The following is a 6765-nucleotide window of genomic DNA, read 5'->3' as shown; positions in this document are numbered from 1 at the left end:
ATGACCTGTTACACTTTACTCAACCGTTTAACATATGTCAAGGTCACATGCAAGGAATAGAAAAGTACACTAAGACAATTGCAGGTACTAATGAAGATAGTATAGGTCAATAACACTAGAACAAATACAGAAACTTAAACTTTTTCTCCAAGCAGAGTGAAATTAAATGCAAGCTTTTCAATGCATTCATTGCTGATTTTGCCACATCTTCGATACTCCAAGGGTTCTGATCATGATCACTTACAATCTTTAAACACCTGGAATATCTTGTAGAAAAAATTGAGGCAACTCAGCAGAAAACATCTGAACCAATCACAAGCCTGCAAAGATTTTCTTTGAAGACTAAAGAGAGAGCGACGCCTAACATCAAAGTCACACATACTGTTTAATGGCTCTTTTGATGTATATCACATGACTTAACTACCTGTCTGTTGCCCTCCAATTTTACTATGAGATAGTCCAGGGGTGTAGAGGTCGTATATACGTAAGTGATCGAAACCCATAGAGTATCGAGGATGATTTGCATATTTCTCATTTTCACTAAAAACGAAATCAGAAGTTTCTTTGTCCAATAACATACCATTCTCCAGATTTATGTACTTGTGTTGAATTTCTGATGCGATGTCCTCAAGAAACTTTCTCTTGTCGTCCGATGACACTGCCTCAAAAAGAACTTGTTTTCTCTTTGGTTCTGCTCCAACATCATAAATGCCCAAATGGTGCATGCATGCGCCAACAATAAAGGCATCCAAACAGTCATTGAGAAAAGCAGCGTGAGCTCTTGAATGCAACAACGAACAGTGTAATATATCAATATTTGTACATCAAGTTAACAGCCAGGGTCATTTAAGGACGTGCCAGGTTTGTTGGTGGAGGAAAGCCGGAGTACCCGGAGAAAAACCACCGACCAGCGGTCAGTACCTGGCAACTGCCCCACATGGGATTCGAACTCGCGACCCAGAGGTGGAGGGCATGTGGTGATATGTCGGTACATCTTAACCACTCGGCCACCGCGGCCCCCTTAATACATATGTATATACATATATTTATATGTGTATTTCTAACAAAAATTATAATCATCACCACGTATCATTTTGAAAATATAAAATGTTATATTGCTATTACTTGCAAATCAATATTGATATCAAAATTAGTTAAATGTAATAAACAAAAATCTAAATAACTTATAAATCATTAAACAAAATGAAACAGTGATTACAGGACAAACATTTCAATCAATTGATTGATATATATATTGTCATCAACAAATATGATTTACCTGTAGCTATCTATCACTCTATCTGGACCTTGAACGTCTACTCTGTGCACAATATTTCTCAGCTGTGAAAGAGTACCTCTGTCAATTGTTGATGAAGTTCTTTAGAACTGCTGGTATATGATCTGTAATGGAAATCAAATTTTCTGAAAAGTAACAATGATAATAACCATTTCTCAAATATAAATGTCACTAATTAATAACTGTTACATGTACATAAATATATCAATTTCTGATAATTGTTCTATTTACATTGTGAATAATTAAATTTGAGGCTAATGGTGTTCATATATTGTATAATGTATTTTCATTTGTATCAATACATAAGTATCAATGTTCAATTTTCTAATCACATGAAGATGGATCTAACACTCATAATTACTATCACCTACACATAATTATTTTCCTTTGCAAAAAAAAAGTGTGTCATGAAATGTTAATAAATAAATCATATTCTAGAGCTGTCACCTTTAATAAATTAATATGGAAATTAAAATAACTAAGTCTTCCAATGACAAGGTACATTTTCTGTTTTATAAGGTTTGTATTTTGTATAAATATATATAAACAAATCTATAATGTTAAAAGTAGATAAAAACTCAAGATTTCCCTAATTATCTCGCCTGTTGTCTAAAGACTGCTTTGTTTATAACACATACAAATCGTAAAATACACATGCTTGACCAACCAAATATCAGACCTTTTCAATTCTTAAACTGATAAAATGCAAGAATTTAATTATTATTTTCCTCTCTAAGGACAAGGTCATTGATTCCAACAAACTTACATTGGTTGCCCTTAAGCTCAGCAACAAGCCCAACATCAGAACTAGTGACATCACAGACAAACACAAGCACCACAAAAGTTTATGTTGGGCAACTGAGCTGAGATGTGTTAGTATCAAATATACAAACTGTATTTAAACCCCAATTTCATTTTAATATATATATATCAATCTGTAATCATCTACAAACTCATTGATTAATTTCTTGACAATGATCATAAGATTTGTATAAAATTGGGGTTTAAACACATTTAGATACTGATTCTGAGTTGTATAATGATTATCTAGATCTGTAGAATGTTCAGTTGGGTATATCAAACTATTGGTACAAACAGCCTGTACATGCAGTGTACATGCATATTTATTTTAAACTAAAGCCAACAATACATATATTCCATGCATATTCAACTCATTTTTCATGTAGTCACAGTCACATTATATAACAGGAAATTTATGAAATTGAACAAGAGGCCCAGAGGGCCTGTATCGCTCACCTGGTTTGTAATGCCAAGTAATGTTCTGAATACAGGTTCATTGTTTCTTTTCTGAAGGAATTTTAATATTAACCTCTAAATCCCCTATTGGGCCCCACCCCTCCTGCCCCCAGGGGGTCAGAGCCAAAATTTATACAAGTTCTGTTCCCCTTCCCCCAAGGATGTTTATGGCCAAATTTGGTCACAATCCAAGTAAAACTCTAGGACAAGTAGTGATTTATAGGATTTACCTCTATTTCCCCTATTGGGCCCCGCCCCTCCTGCCCCCGGGGGATCAGAGCCAAAATTTATTCAAGTTCTGTTCCCCTTCCCCCAAGGATGTTTGTGGCCAAATTTGGTTACAATCCATGCAAAACTCTAGGACAAGTAGCGATTTATAGAATTTATCTCTATTTCCCTATTGGGCCCCACCCCTCCAGCCCCCGGGGGGCCAGAGCCAAAATTTATATAAGTTCTGTTCCCCTTCCCCCAAGGATGTTTGTGGCCAAATTTGGTCACAATCCAAGCAGAACTCTAGCCCTGCAGGTAGGGCGTTAGAATTGTACCTGCTGCCCCTATTGCATGATCGTAAAAGGCGACTAAATTTAGGATCTTGTCTTTTCTCTTCTTCCTGGCTGACTTTATCTTTCCTAATGCCTCCCTTGGCACCGCCTCACTTTTGGCCTTGAGTTGAGCGTTCGCCCCTGTGAGGAAGGCTCTGGGTTCTGTCCCCTGGCCGAGACACACCAAAGTCTATAAAAGTGGTAGTTTCTGCTCCTGCTTAGCGCTCAGCATACAGGGCGTGGGACGACTGGGTTCGCTCCGGTGTTTTCAGTATAATGTGACCTGGGAGTTGGTGTTGATGCATGGTGTCTTCGCAGGCATGCTTCAGTGATGATAGTTCAGCTATAAAAAGGGGCAATAATTCCACTTTACAAGAAGACAAAACACGAATATACCGCAGTCTCCAAAACACACCCCTCGCACAACATACACGCAACACTAGTTGGCTACGCATACATGGGAGGCCGTCCTTGGCATGACCATAGCTGTTAATAGGACGTTAAAATAAATCAAAACAAACAAACAAACAAACAATCCATGTAGAACTCTATGACTAGTAGCGATTTAAAGTGGATTTACTCTATTTCCCCTATTGGGCCCCCGCCCCTCCTGCCCCTGGGGGATCAGAGCCAAAATTTATACAAGTTCTGTTCCCCTTCCAAAATTGATCTTTGTGGCCAAATTTGGTTACAATCCATGCAGAACTCTATGACTAGTAGCGTTTAAAGGATTTACCTCTATTTCCCCTATTGGGCCCCGCCCCCTCCCCTGCCCCAGGGGTGTCAGAGCCAAAATTTATACAAGTTCTGTTCGCCTTCCCAATGGATGTTTGTGTGCCCAATTTGGTTACAATCCATGCAGAAAACTCCAGGACAAGTAGCGATTTATAGGATTTACCACTATTTCCTCTATTGGGCCCCGCCCCACTACTCCTGCCCCAGGGGGTCTCAGAGCCAATATTTATACAAGTTCTGTTCGCCCTCCCCCAAGGATGATTGTGGCCAAATTTGGTTACAATCCATGCAGAACTCTATGACTAGTAGCGATTTAAAGGAAATGTTGACGGACGGACGGACGACGGATTGACGCCGCGCCATGACATAAGCTCACCGGCCCCTTCGGGCCAGGTGAGCTAAAAAATTGTTTAAATTAATGGTGTTGGTATCAGAAACACATTAATCAAGATGTAAACTTATTCCATATAATATGCATATAACAATGATATTTTTATGAAGAATTTGGAGAGTTTTAAATATACCTCAGGTTATTTCATAGTTAAGATTAATTCTCTGGTGACAATAGGGAGAGTTAAAATGTCATAATTAAATATACTTGGAATACTTGTATAAAAATCAGGCTCATGAACAATTTCTACTGGGTAAATGTCTACCTTGAACTGAAAACATAACGGAACTTTGAACTGCAACTTCCAACAGGGTTTTAATTTGTTACCAGACACAGGTTCATCATTCTATGTAGTCCTTCTGGCCTATGTATAACACCTGCTAGCTGCTCAGATTCATTGCTAATTGTGCTGAATACGCTCTCTCATTTGTTAGCACGTCACCCCCAAATACTTTCTGTTCTAATGACATGGTCTTCAGCTGTACTTGGGATGTAATTACGGTGAATGTGCTCCAAAATACTGATCATGTCCTCACTCTTATTTTCATTTTTTTCCAGTAACTCCAATATTGCAAAGTCAGATTTCTTTGACATTTCCTGGAGGTGAGGATGCTCTATATGTTTGGCTAAGTGAGATTCATACTTCTTGAAACAAGCCATGTACTTCACTAAAACCTTCATGATATGAAATGTGAAGTTATTCTCCAATGACTTGCATTCTTCAAGACTGGGAATGAAAATGCTGTTTTCTACTTTTGTTATAGGCACCGTAGGAATATCATTCACTAATACACTGCTTAGAACTCGCTTCTGCAGTCCCACCAACATTTAACCAGTGGAAACTTTTTCTTTGTTTTTCCTTGCTCATATGAGATGGACTTTTACTAATGTCGAAATTATCACCGACAATATCTGATGTCAACATTGTGTCCTCACCTGTTTTCTCTTCATAGGCTTTCTTTTCTGTAATAACCAGTTGTTCTATGTGGCTTTGCTGTCTCTTCATCAGATCCGCTTTCTTCTTAGCTGTTGCAGATGCAGACACGCATAATCCAAGCTTGTTCAGTAGATTGATGCACTGTAATTTATTAGAGAAGTAAATTGTACAATTATAACAATTAAGTGATATTTTTAATTAATATACAAAACCTTGCTTGCTAAGGTTTTTGAAATAAATATCAAGAATTACATGTACTGTATTTAATACTATGTGGCTTCAACAATATATCATATCAGCTGAATATTTCTTTCATAATATCTTATTCTTAATGCACTGATGTATCATTATCAGTGATCTAAATGGGCTTTTAATTATTTACCTCATCAGTAGCACCACCATTATCTAAAATCTGTGATATCACATGGTGAAAAGCAGACATATGCATATTTCTTTCCTTTAAAATAATGGCCACTACCACCGCCACTGCCACTGGACTACTCTGTTCGAACAAACTTGATACCATGTTGTGTAGCACTGGTGCTTTTATGGTCAACTCTTCATTTACTGCATCGATACTGAAAGTTGCCAGGTCGTCGCATGTCCTTCGCAGATATGAAGGTTGGCTTGTCGATGAAAGGAAAACTATTTTTTTCAAATCCTTTGACACCTGCAATATAATTTAGGTATTATGTAATTTGATATGCTTTGATAGTGAAAGTATGTCTGATGAAAGGATAAGATTAAATGAAATAAACATATACTTTTGTACTGCACAACATACAGTCAGAGATTTAGATAGCATATTATCAGATACATTGTACTTGTATCTTACTATTAATATAAACTGAAAAGAAAAAAAATGATATATAGAACATTTTTCACACTTTGTTCCATTTTCTTATTTCTATGTAGTACACATTTCCTAACATATATTCTAGTATTTACAATGCTTACCAGCTCGTGATCATGATCAGTAACACCAAGGCCTGTAGTGGGGAGTGAAAACAACTGTTTACTAGTACTAGTTTTCATTTTTCGTCTGGATGGTGTACTGGGATGTTCTTTTTCTTGGTCACATTTAGATTGCTGCTGTGTATCTATTTGAACTGGCATAGATGAACATGTAGCTAGGACGTCTGTTTGGACACGCGTGTCTGGCGTGTTTGTCAGCGATTTCTTCAGTTTTTCGTGGCGTTGGAGAATGTATAATATAACGTTTCTTAGATGATGGCGTTCCAACTAAAGGCTTACCAGAAGACACTGCAGACTTGTGCAAGTCTCTTAACTTTGTGACGAGAGAATGCCGTTCATCTTTCAAAGTTTGAAGTTTTATAGCGATGTCTTTTTCGATTCTCGCGAGTCTGTTCAATTTATTCCAACACAAACCACATACGTACTTTCCCTTTGCGTCATTTTGATGAGGTACGTAATCTATAATCTCTAGTAATTGAACGAACACTCCGAAAGTTTCTCCAAATATCGTTCGCCTCTGTTTTTTAGGCAATATACCATTACACAGCTCTGTTATGGGCGCCGCCATTTTTGTTTATTACGAAACCAAGCCTGAGTGTAAGGTGCAATTTGATTGGATGCCCTGGGATTC

The 6765-nt window shown here is 37.5% G+C and overlaps 1 pseudogene; it reads right to left on the bottom strand.

Moving 5' to 3' along the window:
- Positions 1 to 580: 580 nt before the first annotated feature.
- Positions 581 to 6275, bottom strand: LOC138312590 (uncharacterized; annotated as a pseudogene).
- Between the last annotated feature and the right edge of the window lie 490 nt (positions 6276 to 6765).

This window comes from Argopecten irradians, unplaced genomic scaffold, assembly GCF_041381155.1.
Source record: "Argopecten irradians isolate NY unplaced genomic scaffold, Ai_NY scaffold_0380, whole genome shotgun sequence".
Classification (NCBI taxonomy): domain Eukaryota; kingdom Metazoa; phylum Mollusca; class Bivalvia; order Pectinida; family Pectinidae; genus Argopecten; species Argopecten irradians.
The sequence above is the reverse complement of the archived record's forward strand: the minus strand, read 5'-3'. Positions and strand labels throughout refer to the sequence as shown.